This window comes from Lepisosteus oculatus, chromosome 14, assembly GCF_040954835.1.
Source record: "Lepisosteus oculatus isolate fLepOcu1 chromosome 14, fLepOcu1.hap2, whole genome shotgun sequence".
NCBI classification, from domain to species: Eukaryota; Metazoa; Chordata; class Actinopteri; order Semionotiformes; family Lepisosteidae; genus Lepisosteus; species Lepisosteus oculatus.
In genome coordinates, this window is record NC_090709.1 from 30,492,782 (window position 1) to 30,511,731 (window position 18,950).

Genomic DNA, 18,950 nt, shown 5'->3' on the forward strand with positions numbered 1-18,950 from the left:
CGTTTGATCATCGATTGCGTAACAACCACATCCGTTCGACTTGAGCCATCAAGCTCATAGTTTTCAAATCTTGAAAGCGGTCAGTGAGCACATCATAGTCTGCAGTACGCCCCGTAACTTGCGTACTTCAACAGAAAGAAGAGCAGACAGCTCCATAAATATGCGAGGCGCAGAGCGTGCAAGGTGAGCCGCACACGTTTCGGTGGCTGAGAGAGGGCAACTTTTGCTTCTGCATTTCCCAAGTTAGGACGCATGACAACAAGCGATCGCAGTGCTCATTTACGACATAGTGGTGATGAGTTTTCAGTACGTGTTCTTTTGAACGAGCAATGAGGTTGCCGCCTCAGACAGCTGACTGCACGCTCTCATTGTGCCACGTGATGAGTATTCACCAGGCTCGTTCAGTCATTAGTCACATTCCATCGTTTGCCATAAGCAGACGCTGCAAGGTGATGTGGATATCAGTTCCCAGTCTTGTGTACGAGGACAAAAAGAGCACACAAGGGCTCATCTGGGAGTTGAACCTGGGACCTCCCGCACCCTAAGCAAGAATCATACCCCTAAACCAATGAGCCATGGCAGCACTTTCCATTTCAATCTGTCAGCGAGCTTGAGGACAGGGGAGAGGCGTCATTCGCTTGTCCAGTCAGACCTTCATCAATAAGTCAAGAAAGCCGCAATTACACGACTGCCTTGCAGACGAAGGGCAGTGAACTGTGCCCGGTAAGAGGGGAACAAGTGGCACTAGGTGACGCCGAGGCATAACCCCCATGAGGGGGGTTAGCTTGCATGGTACAGTGCTCGCTTTGCATGCAAGAGGTAGCTGGATCAATTCCCGCATCCTCCAGGTGTGTGCTTAGAGCTTGATGTGCCGAAAGGTGTCCTTTAGCCTGTGGTCACGCCTTGTGTGGAGAGCGTCGTGCAGCTGTCAGGCGTTTCGCAGCCACGCCCCCTTTTCATCTTCTCTCTGCCTTAAGCGTCTCCGCCACTCTCTCTTGACATTTCATGTCAGCATGTCAGAAGTCCGAGTGACGTTTTTAATGGCTGAGTGAGGGCACGATGCTGAAGCAGAGAGGCCACTTCAGCCAGAGAGACTTGTGCTAGGTGAGATCTGAAAGACGGACTCGCAACAGAAACAGACCAAAAAAGTATCGGTGAGATCAAAAGGCAAATGCAACATCCAGCAGAGGGCGTATAAAGATTAGGGAACGGGCGACTGAAATCCATGTGAGGCAAACTTTCCGGTGTATGTACTGCAGCTGGGCTTGTTGGCGTAAATGGTAGTGCGTCAGTCTCATCATCTGAAGGTCCTGAGTTTGATCCTCACACGGGGCAGGGCTGCTTCCTCTCTTGCTCTTTTCAAACACTTGCGGCAACTGTTCGCTCATAACCACGTCTGGAATGTGTGACCTTTCCAAGGGGAAAAGCAACGCCACATCCCTTTTCTAAAGAACATTCACATTCAGAAATAAGTCAAGAAATTTGCCATTACTTTCGCTCGCACTGCTGTCAGCCTGCCCATGTTGCCAAAGAAAGATTCACTCAGCGTCAACATGACAGAACAGCCATCACTTCAAAACAATGTTCCACACTCCATAAGCAAAAACTTCAGTGTTTGCAGTCACCCGATATGCCGATAGGCAAAGGAGCGCAAAACACGAAGCGTCAAAAGACAAGATGAGTTGATGGAAAGAGCGTTGAATTGATGAGCACAAAAGTTCAGCTCGTACAATAGGCAACGAAGGTCCGGGCATCGTCATCACACTTGAAAGGACTGCCTTGCAGACTTAGGGCAGTGGGAGGTTGTTGTTGTGAGATGGAGGCATTGGGATGGTGGGCCGAGATCTATTCTTCTTAAGGAATTCTTCATCATGAAAGATCGGTCCACAGGTTATCTAAAGAACTCAGGGAATCATGCGCTACTGAAGGGAGTGAAGTGTTCTAACACATGACATGCCCCCTTGATCTCGCATGCACAATTCTGCTGCAACATGCACAGCTACTGTCCACACCAGGCAGTGGGGCTTCAGCAGAATTTGCTACGCCAACTGCAATTACATATCCAGCTGCACACATATAGATGGCCCCTCTGTCCTTTTCAGGATTTCAAAAAAAAAGCATAGCGTGGTTTTCCTGCCACCTGATTGACCTCATCTCCCTCAGAATGTGCCCCGCCACATTCATTGCTGAAGCAGGACGGAGGCTAACGGACATGTCAGAACAGTGAGGTTCAACAATCTCTCCAAAATATTGTGGTTGTAGTGGAAGAAATATGGTTTAAATTGTACCTTGGTATTTCAAACTCTCTCTAGAATGTTATCCATTTCTATTTTATTTTGACAGGAACTGTTAAAAGGCTAATGACACTATATGAAAAGAGAGGAAAGAAAACACAACGTTTCAGCTGTTGAGCCTTCTTCAGGTGTGAGGGCTCCACGGCTGAAATGTTGTGTTTTCTTTCTTCTCTTTTAAGCATGGAATAGAGCTATTACTTGTTCCTTTGAAGCCTACACATGCTGACGCAGCTCCCCACCTGAACTGGTAATGTACTAGATGCCTGGTAGTTTGTGGTACTTTGTTATTGTCTTATATTTGCTCAAACTGGATATTTGTGATTGCATATTTTTGTGTATTTTCATATGTCAATATTTAATTCACTGACATTCCTGTATGCTTGTAAGGAAGGCAGATTGGATTTGACACAGGACGCCTGCTCATATATGTTGATCTTTGTTGGGCTGGAAAAACAATGATAAAAAGTGAATGAGATCTCTCCAACATTTCCCTTCTCTTGGCCATGGTTACACTGCCCTTTCTTTCCGTCTTTTGTCCTTCTACGAAGATTCCAGGGCTCTTTTTCCACCATAATATCAGAAGCCAAAAATAACCATCTAATGTGTAAACAGCATTTGTAATGTTGGTAGCTGGAAGAGGTTAAGTATGTTTGCAAGACCTAGTTGATTACACCACAGACTTACTTTGTTGCTGTCCGGTTTTCTTTTCTATTTTAAAGGCTGTGCTGGACTGTACCACTATCATAGTAGATTTTTTTCAGGACACATCACAGTTCCATGGTAGGATTTATCAATAGTAGAATTCCATAGGACATTATTTATCAACATCTAACATTACCCAGTGTGAGACTCTGCCAGTAAACCTCAGAGCATTGAGTTCTCCACTGGTGAAGATGGCTTTCTGAAGTCATGAAATCCACTGCTGGGATGCCTGAGAGACAGTGATTGAATCCTGGCTGGAATTAGACTCTCTGTTAGTGTTGATCTGTGGGAATTATGTGGTAAAAAGGGAAGACTCCTTTACTTTAGTCACTTTGAAAGTTCAAATGTACAGATCTTCAGAAACCCCAGTCTGAAGGATGAAGCAGGTTCTGCTCAAGGAGTTGCCTACGTTTTGCTCCATTCAATCCAAGCAGATAGTCCAACATTTGCCTTCTCTTGGCCATGATTACACTGCCCTTTCTTTCATCTTTGTCCTTCTACAAAGATTCCAGGACTCTTAATCCACCATAATATCAGAAGCCAAAATTAACCTTCTAACATGTACAAATCATTTGCAATGAAAGGAGGTGGAAGGGTTTAGAATGTTTGTAAGACTTGGTTGATTACCACACATAGACATACTTTGTTTTCAATTTTTTTTCTCTTTGAAAGGCTATAGGAGGGGCGGGATGGACTGTACCACTATCATAGAAGATGTTTTTCTTCTAAGGACACTTCTGTAGCGGCAAGGCTTATTTAAAATACGGGAATTAAGTTTGCTGCTCCCTTGCCAGTCCCTCTCTCCCTCATCTCAGTGGAGCTGGATACAGAGAGGCCATTCCATCTAGTTCACATTTAAGGTGTTTTTCTAGCTGATAGAGTTTCCTGATAAGGAACAGCTCCCAAGGCTGAGATTCACCAGGCACCCTAATAAATGGTCATCTCTGGCGCCTTACTGTCTGGGAGATTCTATGGGGCTCATCCCAAGGTTTACAACCCTAAGGTCAAAGTGCATTGTTACTCATCCTCCACCTCAATCAGGCAATCAGGAACTGGTAGGGCAGGGTAACCCAACGTGGGTCTTGAATGCCCGTGGAACTTAAAACCAATGAACTACCGTAGTTCCTCCAGATAAAACACAACGCCCAGAAGAGGCCCCTCCAGGACGTTCTCAGACTCAGCTCGGACAATCACGTGATGGCCAGTGTGTCCGAGTGCCGGGACTTTACTTTGTTCTAAGAGTCGAGAACGGAGGTTGCCCGCACATAACAAAAGGATCGGCCCGAGGTTAGCCCAGCAGCAAGCCTCATGAACCGCCGGTACTCCACCGCCAAAGCTCGGCTGATCAATGAGTGAACTATGGCCGGAACAGTCGACAGCTGAATCTCAGGATTCAGAACTGGTCTTCTTCCCATCTAAAGAGTGTGACTTGCTTGGACCCTCAGTCACTTTCCATATGCACAAGCTCTGCTAGTTTCAACCAACATTAACTAGCCGGTCTTCAAAGAGCATCAGCAGCGCATCTCAGCAGGAATTTCTCCCTCTTCTCCTTCTCGCCAGCCGCACTGGCCACTGCCTGGCACCGAGCCAGAGAGTGCCGATTGGACACAGTAACAGCCTGCCACTGCTTCTTTGTGTCCGCGGGAGATCTGAATCCACATAGATTGGATGAGTATTAAACATTCTGCATTACAGCTCGAGAATTCAATTGTTACCTCAACCACCATTGATATCAATCTAATACCTATGAGTGATGTACTTGCTTTTGAGTATCTAGTGTAGAAGTTGTAATCCCAGTTCATTTACGAAACAGTCTAAAAGAATGGTATACTGAATGTATGTCCCTCTTGGTTTGGAACTCTTCGTGATTTAATATATACCTTTTGTATTCTGCTAACCCACACTCTTAAGATCTGTTATGTTTATATGCACATTTTACGTATTAATAAGTGTATTAGTATCTGTGTGTGTGCGTTGCTGAGTTATCCCGCAAGGTCGGTTTTCTAATAGCCATCAAAGAATCATTTTGTGACTTACTACTACAATTAATAATTGTCCCAGTAAATACACAAAACCCTACACATTCATGGAAACCAATATTTACCTGCTAATCCAGAATGCAGCAGAGAACAGTTGGACAGAAGGTTAGTATTTGTCGATACTGCATCACAGAGGTCAGTCTCTTCCCCCTTGTTATGTAGGCTGACTTGTTCACAATGAACTGTCCTCCAGCGACAGTCAGCTGCAATCACTGAGTCAGACATGGTGTTGATGCACTTTTGCTGATTTGGTTACCATGCTTTCCTTTTAAACAAAAGATCCTGAGTTCAAATCCCAGCAGTGCCTTTCTTCCTGTCTTGTCTTACAAAATGTATCACTATGGATGATTACGTGCAGCTTGATTTTGTTTAATGCAAGTTTTCATTTTCTTTCTGGAACAACTTTCTTTTCATGAAATTCATACAGCTTGTGTATGATGAAATACAAATCTTGCCTTGTATATTGCAGGCTTGCAAATGGAGAAAAGGGACACACATGAGTCTCTGTTAATTGAAAGGTTAGTGGTTTGAGCCCTCCCAGAAATACACTTCTCATTATTGCAATGTAAACCTCATCTCTACTTATTTGGATTTCTTAGCAAAACCTTAACCCACTTGAAATTTGCAGGAAATGTGAATGTTATTGTTAAACAATGAAGTACATAAGTCAATATCACTGGGAATGGCCAATAATGACCAACATTCAAGGACATCATATTCAGCCATGGACTTTGATCTTCAAACGGCTGGCAGAAGAATTCATGTATGCTCTTGTTGCACCCTTAGTTAGAATATTTAAAATTACGACACAGATTTGTTGGAGAACTTGACAAGCAAAAAAGACAGTTGGACAGCATGATTATGTTAGGACTGTACATTTGTTTTTTTTAATACTTTTGTATATTTATCTTAATTTTAATATACATGCAACCATAAATGCTGTTCTGTGTAAATTAATTTTGTTGTATTTGATCATATTTTAGCTGAGGGCACAAGGGGGTCTATTATACCTTGCGAAACTTCCAAGACAACTATAACAGAGGCTCATATTTTAAGAAAATTGCTTTAAAAGAAAACCAAAATGTGTATGATATCATCCCTCAATATTGACGTTCAAATGAAGGATTTAAAGAAGCAACAGCGATAGGAGAGCACATTGATTTTGGACCAATGCTTGCATCTGAACAATCCTTCCTCCTGGAAAGAAGAAAAAACAGGTATGTTTTGAGTCTCATGATGCTCTTCTGGATAAAAAAAACAGTGCAAATTTGTTTTGGATGTATTTTGGATAACATTATAACAGTCATCGAAGAGAAATTTGATCAGTTGAATGCAGTTGAAACTTTCAACATTTTATATGATGACAGGACATACATTTAGGACTCAGTACCGATAACACTGCTGCTATTGATGGAGTAGAAATAAGTGATGTATTGGCAGTTTTATCTGAGGCAAGAAGTACTAGAACACCTCCTATAAAAATGTTAGGATTCAGAGCAAGAAATATTTTTCCACTTCACCCAATGGTATTGCATTAACGAGGCTGAAGATGGGTTCTTATTCGCCAGCTTCTTCTTCTGCCTTAAATGCTGCTGCTGTGATGTTATGCCGCCTTTCGCCTGTAGATGGCTCTCTACAGTAATTTTTAAAAGTACTAATCGGGATGGATTACTATACTTATTCTCAGTAAAGGGGAATATGTAAGTTGTGACTATCCAAATAGCATTTTTGTGTGAAACACATTTCAGAAAATTGTAAACCAATTTTCAAAACTCACAATAACACAAACACAATAAGTAAAAAAAACAAAGGCAAAACATAAGTTCACAGGCACTTTCTGCATATTTACCACAACCTTGCCTTCTGATCATAAAAAGTCTTAAAATCTTGCATTTTACAAGAAATTTTAATATAAATGGGACATTTAGAACATGGCATATGATAATATATAGTTAACCGAGGATGAGCAAAGGGTGATGGCACTTTCTGTTTATTGCTATAAACCTACCCCCTGGTTATAAAAACATCTCAAAATTCTGACACTGAGGTGTGAGACACAATGTAACAGGCTCTCTTAATCCTGAAGTACAAGAAATTGTACTGTACCATTTTTTTAAATATGACCCTGTGAACATGGCATGTCTCTCCTTCCTCATTACCAAAACATCTCAATATTCCAACACTATGTATATTTGTAATTACAACACTTCACTGTTGCATTTCTGAGTTTTGACATTGTGAACATGGCATGTTAAAGTATATAGAATATCTAGATCAGAACAGGCTAAATGCAATTCATAGTGATTTATCATTTTCTATTTTTTCAGTGATTATGACACTTCGGTATGAGGTAAAATATGCTTCAATGACAGAATAAATAATCATGGAAAAAATACCCACAGTGGACATTCATAGTTGTGATTATAGGAATGTTAAATATCAGGTGAGTAGCTGCGTCAGCATGCGTATGTCACGAACAGTTCTTTCCGGGCCCTATGCGGACGACGCAATCCAGAATAGTGAAGACACAAGGGGAAAAATATCATGCAGGAGTCGGTCAGGAGACAGGGGGGCGTGTCCATGCAGTGCTAGTGTCCGGGGGGAGTGAATCCAGGGCGAACAATCCAAGGGTAAATCCAGAGGAGGAATCCAAGACGAGAGGTTTAGTCCAAGACCAGGGGATCCATCCGTAGTTAAAACCAGAACCGGGACCGGGTCGGGACCGGCGGGGCAGGGAATCAGGACCAGGAAACTAAAACCATAACGGAGCCAGACGCAGCAGGACCCCGGGCTCTCACGACACGGAAATCAATGAGAAGCCAGGAGTGAGGTCAGCGTCTGGCTTTTAAGGGGGAACGGGAATAGGGAACAGGTGCAGACAATGGGAAGGAACGAGGAAGGGCTGGAGCTCCCTTAAGAGGAGGGGTTAGCGATCGTGACAGTACGCCCCTCCTTTCCAGGGCGGCTCCGAAGCCCTAAACAAAACAAAAATAAAAAGGATGGAGTCCAGGTACCAATACGCCGTCCGCGGGGCCCGGGTGTTGGCTTCTCATTCTGTCACGAACAGTTCTTTCCGGGCCCTATGCGGACGACGCAATCCAGAATAGTGAAGACACAAGGGGAAAAATATCATGCAGGAGTCGGTCGGGAGACAGGGGGGCGTGTCCATGCAGTGCTAGTGTCCGGGGGGAGTGAATCCAGGGCGAACAATCCAAGGGTAAATCCAGAGGAGGAATCCAAGACGAGAGGTTTAGTCCAAGACCAGGGGATCCATCCGTAGTTAAAACCAGAACCGGGTCGGGACCGGCGGGGCAGGGAATCAGGACCAGGAAACTAAAACCATAACGGAGCCAGATGCAGCAGGACCCCGGGCTCTCACGACACGGAAATCAATGAGAAGCCAGGAGTGAGGTCAGCGTCTGGCTTTTAAGGGGGAACGGGAATAGGGAACAGGTGCAGACAATGGGAAGGAACGAGGAAGGGCTGGAGCTCCCTTAAGAGGAGGGGTTAGCGATCGTGACAGGAGCCTGATTGACAAGCCAGGCAGGAGTCAGATCTACAATTTTCTGATCCGCATGATTCTGAACACTTGATTCAGGACCCTTTATAGCTTTCTCTGTTTAAGCTAAAAATAAAAAGGTTCAGTGCGTAACAAAGAATCACCAATAAATTGAATGTGGAAGTTAAGTCCTGTTCTATCTTTCCTGCTTTAGAGAGCAAACTTACCCAGATCTGCAATATTTTAAAATATTTAACATTGTTGAATTGGAAATAACTAAATTAAATTATCGATTTCCAGTTATATACTTGAACGAGACAGAAAAAATAACAATTATGACCTACATATTAACACATTGATCAGAATAATTGAAAAGTTTTGATTCTGAATCCCTGCAGTTAATGTTAATTAGAAAAAACAACAGTGCTGAAACCTGAGCATAAATTCAGCTGCTCTCCAGGTTTGTTCCACATGGTTTTTCGTTGAAATTGAGCTCAGAGCTGGAGATGATCTCTAGATAGAACCGTGTTAACTAGTCCACAGCTGTGTGCTCCTTTCGAAACTTTGTTGCAATTGACCCAATGTGTGGTTCTATAGCTCTCAGGTGCAGTTCACTTACACAGAGGACATTTATTACTGAGGAGCCAACACGAGTCAAGCAGGAGATGAACCTACAATCTTCTGATATGCGTTATCCATTGCGTTACTGCCCTTCCTCTCACATTGCTGAACTGCACCAGAGTGAGCTCAGCGCAGTAGTACCATCCATAGTATATGGGGTGGTGTGGTGGGTAGGGATCTGTGCCTGTGGCTGGAAAGTTGCCAGTTCGTGTCTCGTGGCCAGCAGAGAAATCCTCTTAATGTTAGATGCAAGACAATCAGATGTCAGGAGAATCTTAAAGCTACTGACGCAGGAGTAGCAGTAACCGCAATGAGGTGGGTAAAGTTTGGCATTTCTCATTTTCTTCTACACAGCCACCGTGTCAGAATGCACTGCTCGGGATATGAAGGGAATTAAGGCTTCAGATTGTTTTTACTGAGCTCTGCATTGTTTTATTCATGCTGCCTACATGCTTTGAATTGCTGACATTGTCTTTTTAATACAAATCATCACACTGCTCTACATAGACCTGTCTTCGGGATCCTTACGATTGCTGAGAAACAAAGCTTCTGCATTCCGAGGATACTGATTCTTTCACCGTAAATCCCCAATTCTTCAACAAGAATCAGTGAAAACCAAACATTTATACACACTTGTATCCTAGCATGAAAGCAATATGATGGAAGCATTTGAGAATCTCCTTCACAGCACAGATGAGAATTTCGATTTCTTCCCCATTGCAGAGCATGTATGGGCACTCCCTCAGTACCCTAGTTTGTAAAACCCCGACTTAAAGGTCGAAGCACTTTTTAATATTCTGGAGTCTCTCATTTGATAGCCAGAAATAAACAAATTTATGTCAGAACTTGAAAAGCTTTCTAAAATTGTTCGGTGCTTCTTATTAAAAGAAATGACAAGAGCAGTCTAAACAGCTCCAGGCTATTAACTGCTTAATATAGTGATCAGCAGTGTGATAACCAGTTTATAAGGCTGAAAATGATCCTGGAAGCACAGCAAACTTCTAACTGCTGCTACTGTTTTGGGTTTTACAACCCAAAACATGTCCTCTGTGTAAGTGAACTGCACCTGAGAACTATTGAACCACACATTGAGTCAATTGCAACAAAGTTTCGAAAGGAGCACACAGCTGCAGACTAGTTAACACGGTTCTATCTAGAGATCATCTCCAGCTCTGAGCTCAATTGCAACGAAAAACCATGTGGAACAAACCTGGAGAGCAGCTGAATTTATGCTCAGGTTTCAGCACTTGTTTTTCTAATTAACACTAACTGCAGGGGTTCAGAATCAAAGCTTTTCAATTATTCTGGTCAGTATGTTAATCTGTAGGATATGAAGTATGTGGTTATATGTAATATCATAATCATTTTTTGTCTGTCCAAGTATATAACTGGATATTGTCGATAATTTAGTTATTTCCAATTAATTATTCCATATATTTTAAAATATTGCAGATCTGGGTAAGTTTGCTCACAAAAGCAAGAAACTTAGAACGGGACTTATACGAAGAGACTTTGTTTATGTTTTTTTTCTTATTCTACATTGACCCGATGGTGTGCTTAAGTCTTCCATAAAACGTCCATAGAAGAGAAGGGTTTTGCTGCATCAACTTCTGGGTTATGGGCCCAGCACGCGTCAGATGCGCCACTCTGCTGTGTGATGAGAGTGTCAACACAACTATTCTTTCTATGCCTTCTAAAAGTATACCTGAGATGAAAAGTTGCAATGGTAAAAGATGTCATATTAAGCACTTGGTGTTCTTTAGTACAGATCTTCACACTGTGCTCTACATAGACATGCCTTCAAGATCGCTGAGAAACAGAGCTCCTGCTTTCCGACACTACTGATTCTTTAATCTTAAATCACCAATTCTTCAACAAGAATCAGCTCATCGAAACCCAAACACATATTCACATTGGTGTCCTAGTCTAATAACATTATGATGTAAGCATTAAAGAATCTGTGTGGTCTCGTGCTATTTTTCTTACCGTAAGAACCATAAAATTGTTTCCCAACTTGTCGGGATCGCAGAGAGTAAATTCAGATTAATCCATTGGGATTGTACTGGATTTGATTGAGATTTTGAAATGTTCCTTGCAAAGTTATTCAATTTTGCTTGAACTTTTAATAAAAAGGTGATCTGAAATGTCTTAGCTTAAAATCTCTAATGTTGCTGTCACTAAACTTGGACGTGATGTCCCAAAGTTGTGCAGTGTGATTTTATTCTTCAAGAATTCTCACTGTGTGGGCCTTTACTGTGACATGAGATTTATTTTACATTATCTACATGGATTATGTATGAGTACATATGATTATGATTAAATATAGTGAAATATAAACATATCAAATGCAGATGAACATTACAGCAAGAAATCATGTTAAAATCTCATAGTAAACCAAGGTTTGAGTTTTACAACTTCAAGCACATAAATTTCATTACAAAAAAGAGCAGGGTGAAGACATTAAACACAAAACAGACACATTAAAATACAGAATCAGGTATTTAAATTGCCACCTGGGCAGAAATGTTACTGGGTGTTAACAGGTGAGAACAGTCCTGTGACTCATCATTCATTCTGACAATGGAGCAGCAGGAGGTGAAACTCTGGACAGAAACTGCAGACAATGGAGCAGCAGGAGGTGAGACTGCAGACAAGGTGAGAAAGAGAGTGAATGAGACAGGAGCAGGTAAAGGTTTATTCCATAGTGAAAAGAAAAGAGACACAATGTTTTGGCTTTGGTGCCTCCTTCATGTATGAGGGGCAGCTGATAAATCAAACAAAAGAACAAAAGACGGTAGTGGAGAGGAGACGAGCAGGAGAGAAAGAGCATCAGCACTCAGGTGGTGTGAAGTCAATGAGACAGCTGGAGAGCTGTTCTCACACTGACAATACCAGCTAACAGCTCTGACCTCTCAGTCACTCTGCTCCTCTGGACAACTGAGACAATGACAGTTTACAACTCCTCTGTCTGTCAGAATGCTGCTGGTTTGTCAGAGAGCTGCAAAATGTTAAATTTGGATAAAAAATGCTTCATTCAAATCAGTCTTTTAGGGACCTTTTTTTCTTATTCCATCAACATTGCAGTCTTTTTTTCTGAAAAAAAAATGAAACAAAGGATTACTATAAATTATAATAAAACCAACCTTTACTATGAATAGAGATATAAAACTATCTATTGTAATCAGAAATATAATTTGTCTAATTAATTAAATCCCATAAAGCCCATAAAACTAATGGATGCACAGAACATGTAGTATGGTGTACTTAGGTTATCAGAAGGCTTTTGACCTACTTTCCATTTCACATTTTCTGTTTAAAAAATATTTTCAATACCTGATCTCTTGGATGTCTTGGAGATATCCAACCAATTGGCAACAGGAATTGTCCACATTACCGTCTATTAGCAGACATTGTTTAGATACTGTATGAATCCATTACATTCAAAGTTTGATCTCTTTATTTCAATACACGTTTAAGTACTGTTATTTATTTCAATACAGGCGAAGGATCTGGAAATATATGAAAATACAACATATATATTTGTATGTGTACATATATGTGTATATTTTACGCACATATATTTGTAAACAATGCTACATTATTTTTCATTGTATATTCAACAAGATCCAACATACTGAAAGTCCTTCACGTGAAGTGCATAGCAACAATCACTATGAAGTGCGTCATGTGGCAGGATGTAGGAGTGATCGCCAGTTCCTGCTTCAGGTGTGAATTAAAACCCTTGCAATAATATAGACCCGTAGGGGCGTAGGAGTTTTAGTGTTTGTCATTTCAGTATCAGCACAGCAATCTCTCTGTATTTGTGATCAACTTTGGTTAAATATGGCAATTTTACTGTTCAATCTGGAAACTGAACTTCGCTCTTTCATGGAGGTTTTGCTCAAATCGATCGTGTATGAAGTTTCACATGTGTTCCGAAACAGGATGTCTGACTCTGAGGATGAGATTGAAAACAAACTCCGCAGCGTCTCCCAGACTCTGGCGAGACGGTCTGTGTTTAAAATCACACAGTGTATGGAAGAAAGTGTCGGGAGTGAAATGGCGCAGCTGAAGAAGGAAAACGAGAGCCTGAAGGTGAGATTGCAGCTGTGGGAGAAGGAGTCGGGAGCAGGAGGAGATCAGGGAGGGACAGATCGTGTTGGACACCCGCTTCCCTGTGAAGTCACTGCAGAAATAAAAGAAGAATTGAACACGAAACTGGAGCTGTCTGGTCAGTGTGGTGACTTGTATGTAGTCAGAGTGTCTGTGTTTAAAACCAGTATCTTTAACTTTCTCACTGGTGAGAATATAGTGGAGAGATACAGAGTGAAGTCGGAAAGTCTTGTGTGATGTAGCAACGGGATTCTTTACTGGAAACTGAACTGTTGGCCGGTTATAAAAATAACTCGTTCATATTCAGCATTTGTTTCTCTAAATCAGTGTGTAATCCGACGTTATTATGATATATATATATATCACGGTATATAATACTGTATTTGTATTATAATATAATTCTTTCACCGAATCAGTGTACAATCCGACGTCATTCGGGAAAATACAAATGTTGTATTTGTATTATAATTATTGTGTTATATCTTTAGATTTTATATTAATATAGATAGGTTTAAACATTCCAGTCCACCAGGGTCTGTCTGTACTAACTCCTTTGGACTATTATGTCAGTCACTTTGTCTGTATTGACCCTTCTCACTCTCAGTGTAGTTTTCATATACTGCAATGTCCAGTCAGTGTGTCTGTATTAACCCCCCCCTCTCTCTCTCTCTCTCTCTCTCTCTCTCTCTCTCTCTCTCTCTCTCTCTCTCTCTCTCTCTCTCTCTCTCTCTCTCTCTCTCTCTCTCTCTCTCTCTCTCTGTGCAGTGTTCATGTACTGGAGTGTCCAGTCAGTGTGTCTGTATGAACCCCCCTCTCTCTCAGTGCAGTGTTCATGTACTGGAGTGTCCAGTCAGTGTGTCTGTATGAACCCCTCTCTCTCTCAGTGCAGTGTTCATGTACTGGAGTGACCAGTCAGTGTGTGTGTACAAACCCCTCTCTCTCTCAGTACAGTACTGAACTGTTGTTTTCTAATTATGGTGCTGAAAACATCTTTATTTCAGAAACGGGGCTTAGAACACATAATTTAGACTGACTCCATATCATTCAATGACTCAGATAAAAAAAAATGATGAGCTACTGTATTTACATAATCATTACGGAAAAACGTTCGTATCTTACTTGTTTCGTTTTTTTTTAATTTTTGGAACATCTTCCTTATTTTTAACATTCTTGGCCAAACGTGTTTCCAGTGATTTAGGATTTACATACGCAAATAAAATCTGGAAATAACCGTGAAATTGTAAACAGGATAAAAATGGTCGATCAGTCGATGGCTGTATGCATTCTTATGTTTTCCAGCGGTCAGGGGTTTGAGGTGCAGGAGCAAGTGAATATTGGATTGTCTCTGGTGAGGTGCAGTGTATTGGGGTGTTTGAAGTTTGGGGATTCTTCTGTGTTGATTGATCTTGGAGGAGAAGGAGTGTTGTGGATTTGGAAGGAATTAAAAGTACAAACTCTGTTCCCTGGGTTTTTCTCATGGTGTTTTTGTGCTGAATGTCTGGCCAGTGTTGTCTGCTCTTACTGTTGAGTACCAGCACTGCAAGGTCCACTGTTCTCTTCCTGACCTCTTTGGATTAAGCACAAAGCAGAAGGTGTATGAGTCTTCTAGAGATACAGTCATTTCCTCTCAGTTGAATTCACTGCTCTACCCAGTACAGTGGTACAGTAGAGCCGGAGCCTATCCCAGCATGCAAGTGGCACAGTGTGGGATACACCATGGACGGGATACCAGTTTATCACAGAAAATTGGTGACACCAGCTGTTACGAATAGGGGGTTTTGAAATTAGAGGAACAACCTGAAATGGCCCAGAGGGTGAATCAACAATTAAACGAAATGACTATAACCCCTATATAACTGAGCAATAATAAGATTGAGAAGCACTTGTGTTCTTTGTGCTGACACAGAAAGAGGCAGAAGTAAGACACTGGGCTAACAAATATTTATTAACAGTGACAATACACACACTAATCTACACACACAATAAACATACAGCATGCAAGTTACCCAATCTATAAAGAAGGTGTTGCTAAGTATTCAGCTCTTAAATAACTCCTACAAAGACCTAAAGAAGAGATCAACTGCCTTGCTGCCTGTAAATGTTTGTAAATGTTACCTGCAGTTAAATCTCTCTTCAAAGCTTAACCCTGATGTTACCAGATTAATGGCAATTTATCTGCTTATTCTCAGAATCCACCCACTAATCAGGAGAAGGTGTTTCTAACCAATTCACCTCAATGTTATTTTACTAAATTTGATATTTGTGGGTTATTTTAGAATCTATGCTCTCTGCTTTCTAAAGAATCAGGTTCAGATCATTTGTGTGTTTGGGTCTTTGCTTTTGTTGGGGGTCTTGCCTTTTTATTGTCGTGTCCAGACTGGGTCCGACCTGTATCCTGCAGTTGCAAGGAGCAACATAAGCAATCTCACCATCTCACCCTGCCACTCAAACAGATCTGACTATCAGATGGCCAGTTTTTCAATGAGCATCTCAATCTAGATCTCAATCTGTTTAATCAAACTCCTTATTGCCCTTTCTGAAACCTCACTGTACCCGAACACTGTACCTAATTCTGCTGCCTCCTCCTACTGTGTAGCTTTTTTTCCCTCTGTAAAGAGCTTTGAAAAGCCCCTTTTAAAGGTGCTATATAGAATAAAGTTTTTTATTTATTATTATGATTCAATCCGCTGTTGTTAATAAGTGTCACTCACTCGTGTTAGCGTTATCTTCAGTAAAGTGTATTCAGAACAACCCTTTTCCCCTCTTATCATATCAAGTAATGAATTAGTGGAAAATCATCCCCGATCTCATTTTCTCCCACTGGTTATCTCTGTGCCTTTTTGCCTTTTTTCCCCTCTTTGGTTTTTTTTTTCTGAATCACCATCTTACCTCTTTCTGATCCACCTGGGAGCCTCTCTGTAATTAAACAGTTCTGTATCAGACTGTCTCCCTCTGAATTCACTTTCTAAACCATTCACTGCTTCTAGAGTTCAACCATAAACAGCACACTGGGGACTGTGCTTGGGCTTTGACCAATCAACATGCTGTTTTCACATTTAAACCTTGACGTGGTTATTAAGAATTTGCTGGTCGATGCTGATTGTTGCTGTCAATAGAGGTGTATGATACCAACAAATGTAATGCGTGCTTAGAAAAGTTGTTAATTCTGAGTGTTACTTTTCTGTGTACTTGTTTGCAGTGTTAATTTAGTTTCCAGTTTTTGATTTAGTCATAGTCTTAGTCAAGTCAAGTGTCTGTCATAGTCACCTTCTAGTCATCCATTTTTAATTTAGGAACAAGTAATAGGTTTATTTCATGCTGAACAAAAGAAGAAAGAAAACACAACATTTCGGCTGTGGAGCCTTCTTCAGGTGTGGGACTTAGAGCTTAGAGTGTAGACTTAGAGTGTCTGTATTAATCCTTCTCTCTGGTTGCAGTGTTAATGTGCTGTATTATCCAGTCGCAGTGCCTGTGTTAAGCCCTCTCTCAATGCAGTGTTAATGTGTCTGTATTCACCCTTCTCTGTCAGTGCAGACTTTATGTCCTGTAGTGTCCAGTCAGTGTCTGTATTAACCCCTCTCTCCGTGCAGTGGTAATATGATCTAAGTTTCAGTTTGTCCATGTCTGTATAAGCCCCCTGTCTCAGTCTAGTGTTAATGTACTGTAGTGTCCAGTCAATCAATGTGTCTGTATTCACCTCTCTCTCTCAGTACAGTGTTAATGTCCTGTAGTGTCCAGTCAGTGTCAGTATTAACCCCCCTCTCTCAGTGCAGTGTTAAAGTACTGTAGTGTCCAGGCAGTATGTATCTATTAACCCCTCTCTAAGAGCAATGTTAATGTGCTGTAGTGTCCAGTCAGTATGTATCTATTAACCCCTCTTTCTCAGTGCAGTGTTAATGTACTGTTATGTCCAGTCAGTGTGTCTGTATTAATCCCTCTCTCAGTGCAGTGTTAATGTGCTGTAGTGTCCAGTCAGTGTGTCTGTATTAACCCCTCTCTCTCTCTCAGTGCACTGTTAATGTAAATGTAATGTAATTGTGATATTATTACAGTAGACTTACTTTTTACATGGTAGTTATGTTTCTGACAGAGCTAAATCAGAACACGCCCTTATACCCACTTATTCCACTATGTTAAAACAACCCAAATTGATTGTGAGTGTACTAGTATACATGTGTGTAGTTTAAGGCTTTTAAGATCACATGGCCTCAGCTTTCACTACTGAAGAAAGAGACAAGATGTAAAAAGGGTTAATAACTTAAGTCAGTTCTGCCTGAAAATTAGACTTCTAAGCAACAGGGGTTTATGGCAGGAAAGGGGGTTAACTGATAAGGATTCCAGATGCGAGCAAGGAACCCCCTGGGGGCATAATCTTAAACTGACCATTTGGCCAGGGTCTCTTAACTGGCCAAATACCATGACCCCCCCCCCCCCCCCTTACCATAACACCGATTGACGTCCGAAGCAGCAAGGAAGGACTATATAACCTAAAAGTTTGTACCGGCACATGGAACAATACTTCGGTTTTGTTGTTTCTTGCGGGAAACAAGACTTCGGCTTTATTGTTCCTTGCATGCAATAAACTAATCTGTTTTACTTCATCTCGGGATCCAGAACCTTATTCTTTCTGTTACAACACTACTATGCTGATGATACTCAAACATACATCCATACCAAACCTGACGCTGATGTGGCTGTCTCTATTCTATTAATTTGCATCCCCGATATAAAAACTTGGGTGACTCAAAATTTCCTTCCTTTAACTGTGACAAGACTGAAGTCATGCTTATTGGCACCACCCATCAACTTTGTACAACCAATGTGTAACCCTATCTGTAGATGGTCTTGTACTTGAGCTTCAGTCTAAATTGAAAAACTTGGGGATGATATTTGACGTTCGACCCACATGTGCAGCATGTTGTCAGAACATCTTTCATTCACCTCATAAATATTGCTCGACTATGCCCTGTGTTATCACTAACTTTGACTGAAAATTTTTGTCTTCTCCCAAATTGACTACTGTAACGCTCTACTCTCTGGGGTTTCTAAATCCACATTGAACAAACTGCAGTATGTCTAAAATTCAGCAGCCAGAATCCTGACCAGGTCTAGTACAAATGATCACATTACTCCTATCCCGGAGTCCTTGCACTGGCTTCCTGTCAAGTTTCATATCGGCTTAAAAATCCTCCTGCTCACCTATAAGACTCTCCATGTCTTGTCTTGGCTTGGCTTGACACCTCCATGCTGGTCTGATATTATCACCCTACTCCCTACCTTGCAATCTTCGCTCTTCTAATTCTGTTCTCCTATCTGTCCCCCAAGGCTGTCTACATTGTATGGGTGACAGGGCCTTCTAATTTTATGCCCCAAGCTCTGGAACTCTCTCCCCAAGGATATCAGAGAGTCACCTTCTCTAAACTCCAAATCCAGACTCAAAAACATTTTCTTCAGAAGAGCCTTTATTTAACTGTTCTGTACCCCTCTGTTCCTACTTTACTTAGTACCACTGTCTACTGTCTCCTCTAACTGTGTATTCTCGTCATGCTAAGTTTGTGTATTTTTTGTTGTTGGCATTCTGTAAAATGCTTTGAGAAGCCACCTCTAAAGGTATAAAACTATAAAATAAAGTTTATTCTTATAAAGGTCTTGTCTTGTGTTTACAGATTCAGAGGCCAGTGC